The 22,116-nt window shown below is 34.2% G+C and overlaps 1 long non-coding RNA gene and 1 other non-coding gene across 2 annotated transcripts; both read right to left on the reverse strand.

The window, feature by feature from the left end:
• Window positions 1-13,833: 13,833 nt before the first annotated feature.
• On the reverse strand, window positions 13,834-13,906 carry TRNAK-CUU (transfer RNA lysine (anticodon CUU)). The gene has a single exon. It is a non-coding gene; the product is annotated as a tRNA-Lys (tRNA).
• Window positions 13,907-17,499: 3,593 nt separating this feature from the next.
• LOC104117311 (uncharacterized) lies at window positions 17,500-20,640 on the reverse strand. Its single transcript, XR_691049.4, has 3 exons — window positions 20,459-20,640; window positions 20,000-20,119; window positions 17,500-18,244 (listed from the first exon to the last, which is right to left on the reverse strand). It is a non-coding gene; the product is annotated as an uncharacterized lncRNA (long non-coding RNA).
• Between the last annotated feature and the right edge of the window lie 1,476 nt (window positions 20,641-22,116).

The following is a 22,116-nucleotide window of genomic DNA, read 5'->3' on the forward strand; positions in this document are numbered from 1 at the left end:
TTGCTTTTGTGAACATGGTTAGTCATGAAAATCTAAACCGCTAATTTCTTTTGGTGACCAAGTACTGATCATAAAGCTTCAACTGGAATACTTCCTGTTGAGGATACTAATAGTATAATCTCAAACTATTAGGTAGGTGTATTTTTTGATTTTATTTTAGAAAGTTATTTATAAATGTGTGTGCTTTGAGTATCTTGTAAGTTTATTATGTTTGTATACATGATTAAACAACAACAACAACAACTAAGCCTCAGTCCCAAATAACTAGGGGTTGGTTATATGAATCATCACTGGCTGTGTTTCTCTATTTAAATTCATCTCAGGCCTTTATATGCATGATTAAATAGAATAAATTTACGGTAAGATCAATATTATCCTTATTTTAATCCTTTGATACATTTATTTAATTTTCATAGAAAAGGTGTACAAAGAAGAACCCTTCTTAAGGGATGTGTTGAATATATATAGAAGGTTTGCATATGACCTCCCGTAGACGGGAAGTATTTCCACTTGGCTATGTAAAGAATTCCAATATTAGGAAGTATTGTAATTGTAAAAGGCACTATTTCCATATGAGTTATGGAACCCGACACTAAAATTTAAAATATAAATTAGAAAGTTCTTCTATTACATGGTACAAATGCCTGTGTGTAGCTTTTGTCTTAAACTACGAACATCTTCTACTAGTGTCTGATATCAGTTACTCCTTCTATCCTAATTTATGTGGCACCGTTTGGATTTCGGAAGTCATACTTCTTAATTTCGACCGTGAATTTGAACATAAAATCTTTCAGTTTTATGCAATAAAATTTACATGTTTGGAAACTATGTAGAAAGTATTATAAGTCACAATAATTAACAATTTAAAATATTTAAAAGGTATATGAAATATGACGGCCAAAGAAAAACTCGTTTGACTCTTGAAATCCGAATGATGCCACATAAATTGGGACTGGGGGAGTATATTACTATATTACTACTAGATAAGTGAGTTGCTTCGATACGACAATTTAGGTGCCGCGCCCGTGTCGACACGATACTAGTGTGGGTGTGGGTATGGGATCCGCACCGGATCTGGTCAAACGATTTTGGGTACTTTGACCATGATGGACAGAAAAATTCGAGACGAGATACAATTTGATTCACGAAATCAGAACAAAAACTAGAGTAAATTTGGGAAATCAATCCCTTACTTTTTGCTTCTCCTCTTGATTGAGCAGAAAGAGCAGCAAAGAGTGTCAATTGAGATTGGGGAAGACACAGCGTTCGACAATTTGGGAAAGTGCAAGACCTTTGACTTTATTTGGCTATTATTAATATTTAATAATATTGTACCCTTTGTAGTGAAAACTTGACACACACTAAGTCTGATTTTTATAATAATAATTAGAGAACTAATCTAAATTATGAAAATTAATATTTAATTGTAAACGAAAGATAACTATTAAAAAGTTAACTTGTAGGAGAATCCGAGAATGACGAAACTCAATAAATCATGCCTACAACTTGAAAAAATATCCACACTTCACAAGTTATATAGCTAAGTATTCCACAAAATTTTCTCATAATTTAGAGATATTTTTATTTTTTATTTTTTGAATTATTTTTAGCTGGATCCCTGCACCGGTAACCATACTAGGATCTGCATCCCCGAATCTTAGAATTTACATCTCAAAGGATCCAACCTCTAGATCTGCACCCGTGTAGGACACCCGCACCTGTGTCCGAGCAACTTAGCTGGATAATCATAGTCGAGAAGATTCTTAGATCATATATGGGGCCTTCCTTTTTGGAATGAGAAGCTCACAAGTATTAATTTATCATAATCAAATAGGAAACTTCAATCTTCTAATTACTTTGTTCGAAGTTATAAAAGTTTTATTCAGGAGTTACATTTTGAGAAACTCTTGTTCCAAAACTCGACATGGAAACCTTTTGCGTTCATTATTTATTACTCCATCTATTACTTTACTTCAAATATATTCTTGTAAAAATAATTTGAAAATCATTTTCTCTATTTTTGGATGTATTTTTCTTCAACCTTTACCTGTTCTAGTCGAAGTAAGACAATAAACATGGGATAGGAAGGGTATGAATCTTGTTGTTGATGCTGATAAGTGTCCTAGTTAGAGGAACAGGTTTTGACGATCAAAAGCTAACATTTTGGTATTATGAATGTGCCTTTTAGCTAAGGTTTGTTCTGTACCATTTATGCTTCACATAGTTGTAACATCACATGGTATAGCCAATGGAGGTGAAAAGATGAAAACGGGTTTGCAGGTAAGAGAAGGAAACTTGATCTGAAAGCCAGCTACCTGGATTAAGTGTTTTACTTATGAAGCCTAAGTTGCAAGGTTTATATTAACCTATCATTTAAAATTTTGCCACTTCCCACCTTCCTTTACAAGGGAAAAATATTTTCACCCGTTTTGCTCCTCTCTTTTCGTTTCAAGCTTTTTTTCATCAGTGCTCAATCTGAACTTGCTCTTTCTTGTGCTCCTCGCACCCCACACACGCACACACACAACGGAAAAAGAAGAAAGAAAGAAAAATAAAAATGTTGAAAAGGGAGATCAAGACATGGCATGTTTAAGCAGTGAGCGGATGAAGACACGAAATAGATCAATAGGATCTTATCTAGAGGATTCTATCTTACAGACTGAGCAGCAACTGCGATGTTACCTGCTCTCAAGGAACTTACATGACTGGCTATTGGGTCATGAACTGAGGGTTTATAATATTTTCTGGCGTTTCCAGAATTGAGATGGGTTTCAATAATTGAACTCATTCCCTCTATGTTTGCTGTGCTACCAGTTGGCTAGATATTGTGATACGAGTTTTTTAATGTATTGAAGATTGTTAACTGTCATCTACTTCGCGTTAAATTTTGGGACTCCGCCACTAATCAAGTGTATACATCTTATCTGAAGTGTGCCATATTGCATTTTCTGGTGCATTACAGAAAAGCTCAATGCTAATAATCTTCTCAGATCCTTCCTTGCCTCTGTATTTAAAACAGACTGAAGGAAACTTTTGAAATTTACATTGCTGTCAAATCTTTAGTGATTGAGGAGACCTTATCCTAAAACTGAAATACCTATTTCTTTGGTAGAAAACTTTCTTCCCTCTATACAAAAAGAAGACTTTAACTTCTCGTAGCAGCAGCCTTTTAGGGAAATATTTAATGAAGTAATGAATGTCAAAGCACATATAACATAAATAACACCAGCATAAGATGAAAATGGTTGCAATAGCAGCCAACACAACTAGCTGTGTCTCTTCACAATCTAGAAACCAGATGATTGACTTATTGACATACCCTTACTCTGGTCCCTGTATGATGTAGAGAGACTTTATTTTCTTGTACCCTTGATTTTCCCCCAATCTTTGAAGAACTTCCATTTTGTATGGCCACATGGTCTAGTATATAGTTGTTAATCCTGAGAAGAAAATAGAATGCAAACAAGCATCCTTGTTATGAAATATAGATTGAGGATAAATACCCTTAGAGGCGACAGGATGTATTTCTTCCATGGAATCCATCCAAATCAACATGCTTGTGGGTAAGAACATTAGAGACGAACATCAAATTCGACAGATTAAAAATTACTACATAATACATTGGAAATTTGGTTGGTCCAAAAAACTCATGTTTTTATTTTATTTTCTTATTTTGGTTTTTATAAATTGTGCAAACCAGATGATAAGAGTTCGTTTTGCATGCCAACTTAAAGTATGTGCATGCATGTATTGAACACTTACAGAGATGAATTCTCATTTCGAAAATCTGATGAGCAAGAACCGTTATTTTCTGCTGTAGTGAATTGAGGCTTTGAGTCTTCTATAGCAGTACTTGGTGATATGAGCAGCATTGCTCCATTACCAATCTCATCTGGAGGAATACTTTTGCTCTTTTGGTAGATTAGAATCTCTTCTTCATTTGCAAATGTATTGGCAAACTCTGGTTCTTGTAGCATGTGGTAAAGTTGCCTATGAAGTCTTTCGACAGGTGACAAAATATATTGTTTAAGCTTTGATCTCTTTCTTTTCGGAACACTGTTAGGATTCCAGAGAGGACCTTTGGCTGCTTCTCCTAACAAAAGGTGAACAATAACAATCAAACATCAATGATATTTTCATAATTGGAAGTCCAAAATTACATTAGATTTTTGACAATATTAATCTATCAAATCAAAGAAAGTTTGAAGCAATGAGAAGTAATAACAAAAACACATATTGATAGTTTATAAAGCAATGTTTAACGATTGCACTTCTATTGCTTATTAAGAGCCCTAATGTGATTGAACATTTCATTTGACCATAGATATTTAAAAATCACAGTAAGGGTTAATAATACATCTTCCTGCATAATATAAATTGTGTCAGCCAGAGTGAACTTGATTCTTTAAAACAAAAAGTGTATATAGAATTGGACTGAATCAATTTAACCGGATCGGTTGAACTCTAAAACTTGTTTATCTGGTATTTCTGTTTACTTGTTTAACTGTACAAACCTATCTGAGATTTAGACTATATGTTTGTATATTCTGAATAAAATAAGATCTGTTTTGATTATACATAGTCGTACAATTTGGTTCAGTTAACATACGCCTGATAATGAAGATAAGATTTGGATGTTGTGTCTTAGGCCTGCAACCATGTGGTCCTAAAGTCAAGAGTGACTGATAATATGATTTTCTAGGCCAAAGTGTGATGAATGTCATAGTTGTAAGACATCTAATTTAGCTCTGAAGGGATTTGACAAGCCGATTTCTGTTGCCAAAGTGTTTTGCCTTCTCTGTCTTTAGCGTTTAACATCAGCATAGTATCGATGAAGCGAAACATCTAAATTTCACTTCTCCTATTGGAAGTGCAGTTACTTCTTATCCTCTCTTCATAGTATGATACCTAATCAGTTGCCATGCTCTTCCGTCCTTTGGCACTTTAAACTCTAAAGCTAATCTTTATAGTTGAAAAGAGTATGACAAAGTGAAACTTGAGAGAATGTATCATTTAGCCTTATAGTCTACTATTCAACTTTGCTACTGGTTCCATAGCAAATAACCTATTGAACTGTAAGAGGCTGGTCTGCTTCACAGCACATTCATAAGGTGGGGAACCATTTCTACTTGCTGCACAACCCTAAAATTTGCATAACACTGGGTAAGTTTATGAAGTAATTCTTAACAGAGGGTGACCATGAGACCCCATGTTCCCTTTTGCACGCAGTGAAAGATCTGAATTGTCCTATAAGGATATCAGTTCAGTTTGTTGGAGCGTCTCTGCTTAGTTACAGGAAAGCATAAGTACTTATCCTTAGGCTGACAGTTCAAAATTCTCCCATCATGAGTGCCAGGAAGTTACATATATGACTCCCCACTTTGTCAAAAGTTACATATTAAGAGTCTCTGTCCTTTCTTAAAGGTTAATGCTAATAATGAGTGGAAGCAAGAACGAAAAGAAAAACAGGGAGAAGAAGGGAAAAGAAAGACTGTTTACACTAGTGTTTCCTGAACAATCTATAAGAACACACATAGGGATTAATTAATCAAACGGATGACTATTAAATTCCATGTGTTATCTTAGGAGAAGGTAAACATAAAAATTGGCCACAAGTTTAAGCAGCACACTGTGAAAGTAAAGGGAGTTATTTTAAGTTTAATTGGCCAAACATCAACGAGAACTGTTGGTATAAAGTATATAGTAGGAGTAAACTTTTGTATTTTATGTACTCACGGGAATCCTAAAATTTAAATGACCAGTTGGAGATTGGTATCTTGCCAATGGAAGCTTCTATTCCCACTGTCACTGCTGTTGGGTCTGAGATTCTTTCCCTTCTTCTCTATTTTATTTTAAGTTTTGTGCGTGTATGTATATCTGTTTATGTACTGCTACTACCATTTCTCAGAATTATCCAAAACAAGCTTTTTTTCCCCATTTTTTTTGGGGGTGGGTGGGGGGTGGTGGGGGGAGGGGGTTAGCGGGGTTGAAGACCAAAAACTGCAGGGATCATCAAGGTGCTTCTCGAAAATTTAGCTTTCCTGATTTCACATATCCCAAAATTTTCCTTAAGCTATACTATGAAAACAAGTGGCCGCAAAATGAATAGGGAGCGATTATCTGGGCAAACAAATGGAAGACAACTGACCAGATTGAATGGGGAGTAATTATCTTCGTACATTTTACTTAAACCCTTCAGTTTATGTCTGGGCACGATTCAAAGCATGCTTGTTAATTAGATAAAGAAGTCAAGTGCCATGAACATATAACTAACTATTTTACCACTTGTATAGAAATACAACTGAATTATTTTACCATTTGTTCCTTGCATCTGCATGCAGTTCTCTGAGAGTGATCCTGGTGACCCTGAGCTTGATATGTCATCTATTTCCTCTTCACTACAAGCAGAAGAGCCATCAGTTCCAGCAACCTTTTGTCCAACTTCTAGCCTTTGGTTATCATGAGCCAAGACAAGCGGCTTCACATCAGAAGGTAACTTGGCCAGTAGAAAGCTTTGAGTTTCTTTGTTGGCGTGTTTTGGGATATAGTCGTTCAGACTCCCCTTAATCCTCCATCTTGATCCACAAGCATTGCACAGCACTGGCTTTTCAGGTGGTCCAGGTCTCCAAAGTGGAGTATCTGTTTAAGTTCACAGTTCATCAGCGCTGAAACTATGAAACAACTATAAAGGAATTCTCTACAGCTGATAAAGTTGTCCCAGAAACTGCTCAAGCATAGAATAATTGAAAACAACTATGAACATAGAGCAATAAATCAGAAGCATTATGAAACTAAAGCTACAGCGATTTTTTGGCAAAACCAGTGGAAAGCACATCCATGTAAGATATGCCTCGACTTTTAAGAATATGTAAAAGAAAGTTTGTCCTTTGCATTTTCTTCACCAGTTAAAGGACCCATACAAATTGAGGTAAACGGTGGTCGACAAATGATTAAATGAATATGAATCATGAAGTAAAATGAGTAAAGACAATAGGTCTTGTTCAAATCAGGAAACATCAGAGATTTGCACTGTAAAAAAGCTCATGGATTGACGCTTCACGGCCGTCATAGACTGTCCACTTTGTCCTAATTAACTGTGAAGATATATTTTTCAGACTGCTGGCTTTGTCCTAATTAACTGTGAAGATAGGATGCCTTACACTCATCATAAACAGACTCGCAGATTGAGGCTTCATAGCCTTCTTGTCCATCAAATACTGTATCCAAACAAGCATGATGACATACCCTTCTTCTACATAAGTGTTAGAGATATTCGTAGAATCTTGGACTAACTTTGGAGGGAGAGCAAGAAAAGATCGCTATGCAATTTGGATATCACAAATTATCGAGAAAGACTATACTTGTTTGAAGTATTTTATTGGCTTTATGTATTCCTCTTCCTTACATAATGGTGGCAATCTCTATTTCTATTACGAATCTGTTGCTTTATATGTGTTACTAGTTATGAGTTTGCTTCAGGAGGCCAGTATTTTGACTGCACTCGATATCGAGAACACAGGCGTTATAGTGGGTAATTCTCACTTTTCATTTTAAATTTTTCCCTCTTGGCCATCCAACTTATGTCACTAGAGATTCTAGTCTACTGCCTTGGTTTAGTTCGTGTCATATAACATGGCTTTCTGAAAATGCTTAGTGTCAAATCATTCATTGGCTAATCAAATTTGGCTGCTCAAAGAGATTTTAAGGAAGAGCTATGGAACCAGTTTTGCAACTGCATTTTACTGCCTAATATTTCTTAGGATTTTGTGTATAAAGCATGAAACAAGCTGTCAATACATATTGACTTTAGTTTAATGCTTTCTTAGTGTATGGCAAAGCTACTGGCGAGGTGGTACTTTGATTTCATCTCTTACCTCTAATGATACAAGTTCTTATGATTTCACTTCCTGCAGGATTCCTAAGGGATACATACCTATCAGGAGACCACATGTTCAAAGGTAATAAAACAATGTAATCAATGTCAATCTGGTATCAGTTGGTCCCTTTCCATCCTTTTCTTTTTGGGAAAAATAATATATTTCCAGATATATGCCTAGGTCTTGTTAATCGAAACACTGAACAAAGACTTATTCCTGTAAGAACATCAAAAGCTGGTTAAAATGCCGATGCACTCTCCAACCCTGATCAGCGAACATTTGGTAATTACACTTTATACTTCACACTTCTTATACTGTGGTCTTTGAGTTTTAAATATTGACTGAGGGCATTATTGTAAAGTTATATGTCAATAAACAATAGCATGAAAATCGCATGTGCACATTCAGTACTTTCTCCTCTGTGTCTGTGGCACTCTCATTTCATTTTCTGTTAGGCAAAACCCCGGAAACTGCTACAATTAAGACTTAAGGATCATTGCCAAAAGTTTAAATAAATGGGAATAAATAGTGTGATGCATATGATTGGGGACCGACTGTGCAATTATCCTATATGAATTCACTGCACGTGAAACTAATGGTTGCTGTATCTGAAATCAACTGCTATTTGAGTGGAGAGGTAACAAAGTTAAAGAAGTTCCATTTTATTCATCTAAACAGATAAATCGTTTTAGGAAATTCTAAATATCGGGTGTCATGCATGCAAGTTTTAAATTCCAGTAAGATCAGAGAGAAAAATTAAGCATTTGAAATTCTGTATCTTGACGATTGATATCAACAAGAAACATTCAATTGAAGAACGAGATGGAAGATAAACATGCAAGATGTGATAAAGGTTGTCAAAAGAACTCACGCCTGACACCACAATGGAAACACGGCCCTTCTCTTCCCATGAGATGTGCTTGCAGAGGATTCAGGTTTGACTATGCTGTTGCTAACCGTTAAGCTTCCAAAATTGTTGCCAGAATTTAAAACATATGAGTGAGAACACAAAGTAACCAAATGGAAAAAGGAACTGAAAATAAATTCAGTAGGCTAACAGCTGATCGTTTCCGTGGCAATAGATTATAGCTTTGTCATTAACTACTATCCTATTTGCAATAGTACCATACTCCACTTTGGACAGCTCATCAAATTTTACTCGAGAACATTTTCTCAAAAATTGACACGATAACTCCAACAGGAAGAACTTAAAAGCTCTTAGATGTGGTAAATCTTACCAATTAGGCCTTTTGTCAAGCACTCAAGCCTTATTACCGATGAATCTGAAGGCAAGAAACTATAGAAAGTTTTTAGACTTTATTTAAATGATAGAGTTGAGCAAATAACAGAGGCGAAAAGACAATGCTGATCTTAGTATTCTGGAAATTCTGGTCTGATTGAGATTTGAAAAATCCAAGGAGAAAGGGCCACAAATTACATTACTAAACAGATTCAGAAAAGAAAGAATGTATTCAATTTCATTCCAATTCTGGAAATTGTAGGAATCAGATTTAGATTTGAAAAATCCAAGGAGAAAGGCTCACTATTACATCACTTAGCAGATTCGGAAATGCATTCTGTTTCTTTCCAATTCTGCATTTCTGCACTGTTTCCCCTGCACCAATACACAGGTTGAAAAACCTTTCTGCCTAGTTTTGTGATTGGTCTGGTTGAGAGTACTGCAGGTGGATACAGGTCACAGAGACTTAGATATACATTCATATTTGGTAACGAAACCTCATTTCTTGAAGCACATTCAGAAAACATAAATATAAGCACTGAGTTGGTTTTTTCCGTGTTAATTTTCAGAAAATTTAATTGCTGATACTGTTGGGTCATGTTTGGGATTCGATTGTCTATTTTCGTCTTCTTGAGCTGAGGGTCTCTCGGAAACAACCTCTCTACCTCTCCAGGGTAGGGGTAAGGTCTGCGTACATTCTACCCTCCCCAGACCCCACTTGTGGGATTTTACTGGGTTGTTGTTGTTGGGTCATGTTCACTCAGCTATCTGCAGTTTGCAAATGCTTGTGTCTTAGGGACTTCCTGAACTTGAAGGTTCTCTCTTCTGCTTGGCATTTTTGTTGTTAATTTAAGAGGAACTTACTACAACTTCTGATGTCCCAAGAAGTGCTTCTGCAATCTTTTTCCGTAACGCGATATCAGTGGCGGAGCCACCTTACAGGAAGGGGTGTCAAATGACACCCCTTCGCGGGAAAAATTCACCGTGTAGCTAGGTAAAAAAATAATTATATGTATATGTACTATGTATTGACTCCCCTTAATATTTTGGTATGCTTACTTTTATATATTTTGACACCCCTTAACGAAAATTCTGGCTCCGCCACTGCGCGATATGACTCATCTGCGCAAGAATGCCCCTGCTGTTGAGATGCTATTCAATTACGAATCTGTGCTTAGTTTAACACAGTCATGTATGTCTCCGTTTTCGAAACTTCATGCATCTAGCATATTCATGTTATTAATGTTGTTTCTCTAACTTGCTTACAGAAACAAGAATATTTATTTCAGAAATGCATTACATATCCATGCTATACAGAGAAGATTGATATTTTTGCCTGCTCATTTGGCATAGCATGATCCTTTACAGAATCTTTAAGTGAAGCACTTCCAAAATTTTGATATATTTTGGTAATAACCTCCGATGCATGTAAGGGTGGCAAGTGGATCGGTCCGGGCCCGGGACCGTTGGCCTAGTGGGCTAAGTGGGCCGGGACCGGTAGGACCACTAGAGGTGGGCTTGGGCCGGTTCTTGCCTTTGAACCGTTAGGACCGGGTAAATGAAAATAGCCAACGGTTATTTTTTAAAGCCCAACGGCTGTTTTTTAAAATAGCCGGGTCCGGTCCCTTGGCGGGCCAAACGGTAATTTTTTTTTTAAAAAAAGTAGCCGTTTGACTATTTTAAAAAACAGCCGTTGGGCTTTAAAAAATAACCGTTGGCTATTTTCATTTAACCCCAAACTTTTTATAATTACACCTTTTCCTTATTTTCAACTATAAATACCCCCTCATTCTTTCATTTTTCTTACAATATCAATATCAATCTATCACAATCTCATTCCATAGGGGGAGGAAGACTAAGAAAGATATTACCATATTTTTTTAATGCTATAATAAAATTACAAGGCATTGCTTTGAATATCTCTTTACAATATTTTTGTCTTTAAATTTGAATTAAAAAATTTAGGTCACAATTCTATAATAAATTTACAAGGTATTGCATTAGATATTTTTTTAACATTTTTTTGCCTCTAATTTCTATTTAAATTTTTTTTTAAAAATCAATTTTTAACCGTTGGGCCCACGGGCCTGGCCCGTTTAGCCCGGGACCATGAGTTCGTGGGCCCGGTTCCGGACCGGTTCCTACAAAAAGACCGTTTAGTCCGGGATCGTTAAGCCCATTTATTTAAGGACCGGCCCGGGACCACGGCCCACTTGGCCCGCTTAGGGCCCAGACCGACCCACATGCCACCCCTAGCTGCATGTATGGAGAAACTTAAGTCTTGTGGTTCTTAACAATTTAGGCTACTATCTCAGAAGTTAAGAAGCTCTTTATCACAGAATTGGTGTCGTTCATCCTTGGTAGCAAAAATGTGTTTGTCCTTGTTTGCCTGATTTAGAAAAGTTAGGATTCAGGCGAATAATTGTCTGAAGTGTATGCTGTAGGTCTGACCTACTACAACTTTGTAGCTACAAATTCAATTTGGTGTACGTGGGGCAGTTATGAATGACTATTCCATTGAGTATGATTTGACCTAACTCCAAAGCGAAGGTGGGAAATGAGGAAATTTTATCATCCATGTTATGTGTTATCCAGATGTCTTTCTTATGGTGCTTACTCTATATTTCATCATATGCTTATGCAATGTGGATTTGCAGCGTTTGACGAAGTTCCTCTGCACATTCTCCATCGGGTTCCTGCCCAGCTTCAAGGTAGTGTATTTTCCAGAACTAATACAATGTGCTTCTCAGAATCACAGGCTCACCAGTATCATGCAACATCCTCGGTATCAAAGAAATTTACCCCTGCTCTAATTGAAGTGGTCGATGATTTACTTGTTTTGTCGAATGGTCACATATATCCACTCTACAAGAAACAAAAGGGAGTGTTTTCTTGGATACAAGAATTTTTAAGTGTTTGCAGCAAAATGTCTTTTTATGATGTTTTCAACTTATATCGGCTGTTCCCCCACCCCCTGTGTGTGTGTGTGTGAGAGAGTCCGCGCATGAGAGAGATCTATGGGAGCTTGGTTGAAGCTGGTGTTGTGGCTATATACTAAACCATATGCTGTTTAGCTTTGCAGGTTCGATGTGCCTTTTCAGATTTGCTCTTTGTTGTTCATGATGACTTAACTAGACAGACTTTACAGGCATACTTAGTAATTGGTAGGTACTAAGAGAGTTGGCTTTAGAGGATGTCCAGTATTTCTAGCTTGTAACATGCTTTGCTGCTAGAAGAAGACAGAACTTAAATAATTTCACTTAGAATTACAACAATAATAACATGCCCAGTATAATCCCACAAGTGGGGTCTGGGGAGGGTAGTGTGCACGCAGACCTTACCCCTACCTGGCGAGGTAGAGGCTGTTTCCAATAGACTCTCGGCTCAAGAAAAGATGAAAAGAGAGAAGGGAAGAAGACGAAGAAGAAAGAAAGAAAGAATAGGGAGACAAGGACGATAAGAAAAAGGAAAAATAAAACACAACAACACAAACAATAAGTAAAAGAAAAAGTAGCATCAAATAGAAACAAACCGGAAAATATGAAACACGGAGCGAACGAAACAATAGGCAAATACAAGAGGTCAAAGAATACGAAAAAAAACAAGAGCGCTACTAATACTACTAGAAAAGAACGGGGAACTCCGACTACAAATAATTTCACTTAGAATTGAAGCTTAAATTATTATCACTAAGAGCTGCTTGGTATAAATTTTACTATTTGTACGTGTAACAAGTAGCACTCTATTGGTCCTCAAGGTAGTGGTCACTTTAGTGGTTCGATTATCAAGCTACTTTCTGGAGTAAAGAATTTCTATTTCTAGTTTCGAAAGAAATATATGCATTGGGAATTTGGGCATATTGATGATCCCTATCACATGTTTTTATTTGGATGTTTTGCCTTGCTAAATTAGCCAATATAACTACCTTTAAATTTTCTGGAGTAATTGATGAGACCGTGGCGTCCCTAAAATCACCTTTTGGAAGACAAATTAACGATGCCAGAACGGGAAAATAATAAAAAATATGTTTGAACTTAATTGAATGCTAAATAAACAATTATTTGCCGAGGACCTAGCAACCAACTACAAAAAATGGGCAAAAAGTAAAATAAAAAGCGTCAAACTCGTAAAATAAATATGACAAATATAAAAGAACAAACTGAAATTATACGAAAAAAGTGGAGAACTTAAAGCTAGTTTCATGCTGCATCAAGTACTTTACTGTATCAATACAATGTCAAATATATTTTAAAGCTAGTAGTGTGAAAAGGAAAAAAAAAAAATACTAATATATTTGTAATCTTTCAGTAAATTAAAGAAACATATTTTTAACTTGAAATTCGGCAACTACATCATATTTCCTCTTTCAATATCCTTTTTACACAATTTGCTTTTAAATAACTATTGGTCGTGCATTAAAAATTACTAAAATTTGTTCAAAGTGATGAATAATAATATCTAAGTCGTCAGAGTTTTCTTAATTTTGATAATCTTAATCGACACTGGTGCATTTTTCTCCCTTTGTTTTGTTTTTAGCTCCTCTATTTCCTCATTGGCGGTCTCTCTCTCTCTTCTTTATTTATTATTATCCAGAAATATAAATATTAAACCAAAATAGCAGAAAGTTTAGAGTGCTCGTTCTTTTTCCTATAGTGCTTTTTAGCATCCAATTTTCGAGTCAAAAGAAAATATTGTCAAAAGAGCAAAAAATAATGTCGCCCACCGTGGGGCTCGAACCCACGACCACAAGGTTAAGAGCTTTGCGCTCTACCAACTGAGCTAGACGGACTGCATATAAATAAATTAACGAAAGTTTTTAATTAAGATGATTTTTACCTTGGTTCGCTTCGGCCAATTAACTGTATTTTTTTTTTCAGTGTTTCCTCAGAACAAAATTGAAAGGTAGTTTTAGGCGTGTGTTTTGCTTCCAGAGTTCCAAATACGCTAGTTCGAGTATAATTAGTGAATAGTCTGTAGTATACCTAGAAGAAAAACTTCACGACTTATTCTCGAAATTTAGTGTAGTTTATCCATCTTATAAAAGTTTGTCTTTTTCTTTAATTGGGAAAGTTCAAAAACACTTTCACTTAGAAACATCAGTGGAATAGACTGCATTACATCCGAATTTTCCTAGGTCATTTGTCACTTTGTTTGCTTCCCTGATGCTGATTTTAGGGATGTGACAAATATGACTAAGCACTTAAGTGGGTTAAAATTCGTCAAGACAATAAACAAATATTGATTTCAATCTACTTAAAGATGATTTCGATCAAAATAGTTAAGGACTTAAGTTCTAGATTGAGGAGTTGATAAAAAATACTCTCTTACGAGTTGATTTGCAATAGCAATATAGTAGTACACGTTGTAAATTGTCTTTCCACACAACACATTTTTAAAGTAAAACGGGTAAATTATCTTGTTGTTTATGCTTAACGCACATAAAATTCTTGGGATTTATATTGTAATGTCTAATTTTATTTTATCTTTTCAAGTCACTTAATGCATACACGGTTTAAAGAAAATAAATACGTAAATAAAAGTTTTAAAACTGGATTGCAGTTTGCAACTTCAATCTTAATACTAAAAAGCACGTGACTTTAGAATTTTATTCCCTGTAGTTTAATATAATTACAACCAGCCGTGAAAATAGCGCGGGATAACCAGTTTTCAGACTGGTAATTGAAAAATAGTCAGCGTTTGCAAAGTCATTGAAAAATAACTACTATTTTGCTGCAACACAGAAAGTTTCAGCCTAATATACTGGAGATTTGTGCACCTGTGTATGAACTTCCAACATATTATGCTAGAACTCCAACACACGGAAAGTTCCAGCATAATATACTGAAAATTGGAGCACCTGTGTATTAACTTCCAGCATATTATGTTGGACTAGTATATTATACTGGAACTCCAATATATTATGCTGGAATATTTTTCGAATTTTGAACAGTGTTTTCGTTCATATTTATCTTTACATGAAAAGTGGCTAAATTTCGATTACTTTTGAAACTGTGGCTATTTTTCAATTACCACTTGTAAATTTGGCTATTTTTGAATTTCACCCGCTCTGGCCTCCTGACGCCGGATTCAACTGAACCCATAATTTTTTATGCTAAGAACAAAATTTTGGGTAAAAATCCATTAAAATTGCAACAAAAAAGTAGATATAAACCTATAATTTTAAAAAATATAATGTGTTCAATGATAAGAACCTTTAAAAGTGAATTCATAGAGTTTAAATCATGAATTCGCCTCGTTACAATAGTTGAGTGTAATCTTTTTGTACTATATTCGTCATACTCAGTCCTTGAATGTACTGCACTTGTACAAAACTGAAATGTAAATAGTAAGTACTTACTTGGCAATATCTTACTACTCCCTAAATAACAGGGGTACGTAGTAGATATATTTATCGGTAAAGGGCCAAATATACTTCTCTACTTTCGAAAATGGTCTAAGAATACTTCTCGTTATACTATTGAGTTATTTATACCCCTGTAGTCATACTTTGGGTTCAAATATACCCCTCATTTAAACGGAGGGACACGTGTCATTGTCCTGTTGGTCAATTCTAAATATCTCCTAATTAATTAAAAAGACTCATTACCCATACCCGAAAAATAATTCTTTTTGTAAAAACTGGAAAAAACTAAAAATATTTTTTTACTAAAAACTGAAAAAACGAAAATATATATTTTTTCCAGTTTTTACAAAAAAATTATTTTAAAAAAACTGAAAAATAATTTTTTAAAGCAATTAAAAACGAAAAAAAACTGAATATTTTTAACTAAAAACTGAAAAAAAATAATTGTTTTTTCAGTTTTTACAAAAAAATTGCTTTAGAAAATTGATTTTTAGTTTTTTTTTAGTTTTTACAAAAATATTGTTTTAAAAAATATTTTTCACCTTTTGTTAAAGCAGTTTTTTTTTAGAAAAACAGGGAAATTTTTTTTTTCGTTTTTTTCAGTTTTTAGTAAAAAATAATTCAGTTTTTTTCAGGTTTTACAAAAAAAATTGCTTTAGAAAATTCATTTTCAGCTTCTTTTTTTTTCAGTTTTTTCTAAAGCAGTTTTTTTGTAAAAACTGGAAAAAAAAATATTTTCGTGTTTTTCAGTTTTTAGTAAAAATAATTTCAGTTTTTTTTCAGTTTTTACAACAAAAAAAATTGCTTTAAAAAATTATTTTCGGGTATGGGTAATGTGTCTTTTTAATTAATTATGAGATATTTAGAATTGACCAACAGGACGATGACACGTGTCCCTCCGTTTAAATGAGGGGTATTTTTGAACCCAAAGTATGACTGCAAGGGTATAGATAACCCAATAGTATAACGAAGGGTATTCTTAGACCATTTTCGAAAGTAGAGGAGTATATTTGGCGTATATTTAATCCCATCAAATGTATTTCCATTGTACTATACACAGAGTTGACTTGACATATACTATTGGTGATGTATCTTCGGAATTTTGATATACTAGTACTAACTAGTACTGTACTAGTAATATATAACCTCTTCCTCTTGTTGCTCTTTCATTCAGGACTAGGTTTTCCTATCTCAATTTATCTTAATTCAATATTCTCTACGATCTCTCCCCATTCGCAGTGTTTCTCAATTTATGTCTAATTCATTTTTTTCTTTTTTGTTTACTTAACTGTTTGTACTAATTTTTAAATTATTTGTTTCTCTTTTCTACAAATAATTTCATAAAATTTACTTTGGAGTATTCTTTAAAGGTTATATATTTTCAGAAAGCATTAAAATTGGGTAGGTTGTAGTTATTGTCTTTGGCAAAATCAAAAGTTGCACATACGTACGCAACCCAAATCTTTTGGGTAAGTAGCAATAGTTTTCGGTTCCAAAAGGAAACCTATTCTTCGTTTCACACTGGTAATTACAGCAGTCTTGACAGTAGCGCGGCAATGGCGAGGAATACCGCAAATGAAAAAGAATGTCCCATTTGTAAGAGTTACTTTGTTGTCTCCTGAACTACGTGTTTTCCGACATGGTGTAACTAAACTCTCCATGCCATAAAACTAAAAAGGGAAAAATAAAGATTGACATAAACCTAAACATAATTTGTGATGGTCCACAAACCAATTGAACAATTCCAGAGTTTAAGTACCCTGATACTTTGAGTACTGTTGCCGCAGGCGGAAAAATACTAAAGAATGATCACTTTTTTTATTGAAAACAATTTACCTTTATTCAATGATTTATAATCACACAAAATATATGTGCATTATTTTACACCACAAGTTCAAAAATCTTTTCTCTTTTCTTAAATTTCGTGCCCAGTCAAATGGGTTCACATCAATTGAAAATGAGGGAGTAGTAATTCTGACAAATGGAATAATAAAGGAAATAATACAACATAACACCTTACAATTTGAATTAAAGAAAATAACTCTACAAAGATCTCTTATGTTATATTTTTAGAGTTCTTACATGTAAAAATAAAAATCTCTTAGGAAATTTGACATAAAACTATTTTTTGTGGGGGTCATAAAATTCCTATTGTGACGGTTCAGGGTCCCTCCCACCAGTTTGCCTGCCCATAGGTCTATCGCAATGGTTAGACAACCGTTGCCATAGAGAGTGTATCTCAGCGGTTTCAAACCGTTGCCATAGATCTAAGTACTACACCGATTATTTATTCAGGTGGAACAGTTCAAAACTGTTGCAATAGCATTTTATGCAATGATTATTTGTGGCTATTGTAATGGTTTGGATACATAATCGCAACGGTTATGAATAGCTATTGCCACATTTATTTAGTGCTAGTGCAACGGTTTCTTTAAGATTATTGCAACAGTTTATGGAACCTATGGCAACGGTATAATAAAGCAACGATGAATTGATTACCTATATAATCAAATACACTACACTGGATTTTATATAAATCACCAAAGGAAACTAGCGACAAAATCATATCCCAAAATATCCAACTAATATTATCCACGTATAAAAGCAAAACATACTATATTGTTTAACAATTTAAGAGTTGGTGTACATAAGTTTGGATAAAAAGTTATAAATAATAGATTCCTAGAACATGTAAGAGTGTAGCACCGGCCAGCCAAATATTATCTTTACTACTTTCGTCTTCCCATTATTCATTTGATTTATCTGCAAAAGATGATAAATAAATATTAGAAAAGCTTGAGCAAATGCATGTTGTATAATTATAAACTCAAATAACAACTAAAATGAGCAGTATAAAATCCAAAATAATGACATACTGAGTTTCTTTACAAGAAAATATTATAACAGTACATAAACGAAGTTTCTGATATATCAATGAATTTATTTTTTTGATATAACAAATATTAGAAATTGGGGTAAAAGGTGCATTGTATTGTAACTATTATATTGACGAGAGCTAAAAACACTCTATCGTCATTTCTGATGGACATAGAACCACTATATACTCTATAGAAGCTCAAGTACTTTCAGTTAACTAATTTTTTTCATTGTTACTATCAGTTAATTAATGTTTTTGATTAGTACTATCAGTTAGCTATTAAGCCCCTCACCGATCAAAGTCTTCAGAATAATTCTCCAAAATGACCTCAATCTCCAACTTAAGAAACAACAGAAGCACCAAGTTCACTAGTAAATAAAAAAGGCACTACACCAGAAAGACTGACCAACTATGAAGCATCAAAAGTAGAACATCAAAAGAACTTAATATTTTTGGATGATAAAGGTAGGTGATAATAGATAAAATTTATGGCACAGATTACATAAAGCTCAGTGGCTCTTAAAACATAATGAATTCTATAAATTGTAGATAGGAAAAAATTGATTCTTGGCTTTGCATTCACTTGTTTAACTAATATTTTTGATTTAAATCTTTTAAGGTGTTGTTATAAAACAGAGGAAAAAGGAACTGTCTTTATTCATAAATTAGTAGCTTTCTCGTTGTTCATTCTATGCCAACGTCTTAAAAAGACTTTCCCACAACTAGCTCTTAGGGTAGTTGTATTTTGACAATTCTTTTACTTATAAGAACATGAACTATTAATGAGTAAAGAATTAATATTAAGGTTCAACGGTCATCAAAGCCAGTCATATTATCGTTTGTGAGTGATGGTCTTTTGCCATGTCTAACTCTTTCAATTGATTTCAGCATGTGACTTCTTAGAAATATTTCCCTTAGATTTTTTCCCACGAAGTCCAAAGAGATTGCCCTATGAAAATGCAGTATTTTACTACTGCACTACTCGCATCATATGGATATAAATGTGCATATATTGGAAAAAGCTGTTGAAAAGGACACTCCATCACATGTCTAAGGGGCAGCAAAATATATTAAAGTTCTTACCTTGTCGAAGGAAGATAGTACCATTACCAACAGTTTTCAAGCAAGAGGTTTTTGTAGATACAAAAAAATAAAAATAGCATTTATAATAATGTACAAGAAAATTACATCTGTCTCTAACCCGAGATTTTTCAAATCCCATTAACCACAACAAGGTAACAATTTTTCAAAAAATAAAAATAAAGTTGACTTACTAAAAACACTAGTTCATTAAGGGATTTGCTTGAAGTAGGATTCCACATTACCATTTCCTTACTTCTCTACATCTGAGTGAAAATTTTAGTATTTTTAAAACCTACAACATCAAACACCTTTTCATATATGTGTGCTTAGGCAAAATATTGTCATACTAAATAACATACAATCCAGGATAAGAGATTAAAAAATTAAGAAGAACTATCCAAGTATTAAAGTATGACATTAAGTAATAGTATAACAGATAAACTAACGAAGGAGCAACAGGAAAATGTCCCACCACTACCATAAATGGCATATCCAGCTTACGATAGAATGATCAACACACTTTAGGTTTTCCTTGAAAAAATTATAGTGAATCATACCTTCAGTTGTAAGATTAAACTCTTTGAGAGAAGCTGCTAAAATATCCTCTTCCCAGGGTGTTCCCAAATATTATCTTCTTTTGACTGATATTCACTTCCCCCCTTCATTTTCACTTCCTTCTATCGGTAATCAACAAAAGCGGACACCAAAATGACCAAAAATGAATCACAAATAGCAGAAGTACATTTCTCCAGTTAGCATATCTTGAAATAGGACTAAATAAAAAGACAAAAAATAAGAAAAATATAGCAACCCAGTTTTGTCTTCGGCAGATCTCATAAATCAAAATCCACCAACTCAACTTTAATTTTCTCAAACTAGAAACCATACCAACTCAAACTTCCTTTTTCCAAATTAGAAATCAAAATCACAAAATGTATCGATATAATATAAAGAAAAAGGAAAACAAAAGCATAAATGTTTTATAGAAGAATAACAAATTTATGGAAAAAAGTTACCTTATGTTCAAACTCCAAAATTCTCAAGCTAGCAAGAACAGAGAATAGAGGAAGATGCGGAGGGGAAACCTACGCCAGAGGTCGCATTGCCTTCGCCGGAGGAATAGTGTCGATGCAGTCGATGGTGGCCGTGTGAAAAGGGTTTTAGCCTTTTAGGTGATGTAAGACTTAAAAACAATCTAAAAAGCTATTTAAAATAGGTTGTGGCCCTGTATTTTACTTTTTAGTGATGAAAATATAGGAGCGGTAAAATAAGAGGGGAAACAAGAACCATCCCTATAGCCCTTTTTCAACACAACCGTTGCAACAAAGTCACTCACCTACTACAACAATTTCCAAAACCGTGGCAATAGGGGACTCTATTGCAACGATTATTTTACAAACTGCAACGCTTTAGAATTGTCCCTATAGACCCAAAAGGCTTATGCAACGGCTAGAAGGTCTATTGCAACGGTTGTATAACCGTTGCTGGCAAACTCTTGCAATAGGACAAATTTCTAGTAGTACTAGTGAGGTGTTGCCGGTGCTGAGCACGAGCCCAATAACTGTTTACTGTTTAGCATGAGTTATTTTTGCAGTTATTTTTATTGATTTATTTTTTTGTTGATCTAATCTAGTCAAGGTGCAGTTTTAAGTTCTTGAGACGTAACATTGTAAATTTTGAGGTGTTCCGATGAAACTGGCAATATGTAACATCGTCTCAGAATGTGTTCTTAGCTGAAACATGTTCTAACATTCAAATTTAAATAACAAACCCTCGTGTATTTATAAACATATACACAAACACACGTAACACTTATCTACACAAAAAAATACATGTACACTTTGTGAAGTGGACTATTATTTGAAGCTTTCTTTATGACTGTAAATCCGCGCAAGGTCTAAATGTTAAAAGTGTGACATTCCAAAACATTGCTGGAACAACGATGTGTCAATCAGCGTAGTTAGTTGAACTAAATGCAGATATCTATACTTGAGAAACCAACAAAATAGGAAGAAATAACCCTAGTACTTTCCTTTTGCCCTAAAATCCTAATTTTATCTTTTAATTCAAGAAGTGGTGGACTTATATTTATACTACAACTTACAAAACGGTCATAATATAAATAATAATCATCTAAGAAATGCATTTGACAAATCAAAGGACGAAGTAGATGCAAAGATAGATCATACCTATGCAAATTTATTTCCGAATTGGTTTCAAAATTATACACATTTTAATTTAGGAGTATTCTACTATTTTTAAAAAGTAAATCATGTCCATTAGTTAAAAAACTTAACTAAAGTTTTGTAAGTCCAACAAAAAAATTTTAAAAAGTTTAATGTTAACATTTGTTTTCTATTTGTAAACTTTACAAAATTAATCTATTTCTCCAAACAATTGCCTTACTGAATTTGAAGACTTAAAAGATACTAATGACATACCGCACACATTTTTGTGTTAAGAATTTTTTTATCATTTCCTTCAATAACTCCACAATTACCACGTGATTCCTCATATGAGTAACTTTTACAGTTTCCAATAGTCAAAGATAATAATCAAATCCACCATAAAATCAAAAGAGAGTACAAGTTTCATCATTCATATACACATTGCCTTTTTTTTCTCCTAAAATTAAAAGGAACAATACAGTAAACACACATGAAAATTAATAAAA

This window comes from Nicotiana tomentosiformis, chromosome 7, assembly GCF_000390325.3.
Source record: "Nicotiana tomentosiformis chromosome 7, ASM39032v3, whole genome shotgun sequence".
In the NCBI taxonomy this organism is placed as follows: Eukaryota; Viridiplantae; Streptophyta; class Magnoliopsida; order Solanales; family Solanaceae; genus Nicotiana; species Nicotiana tomentosiformis.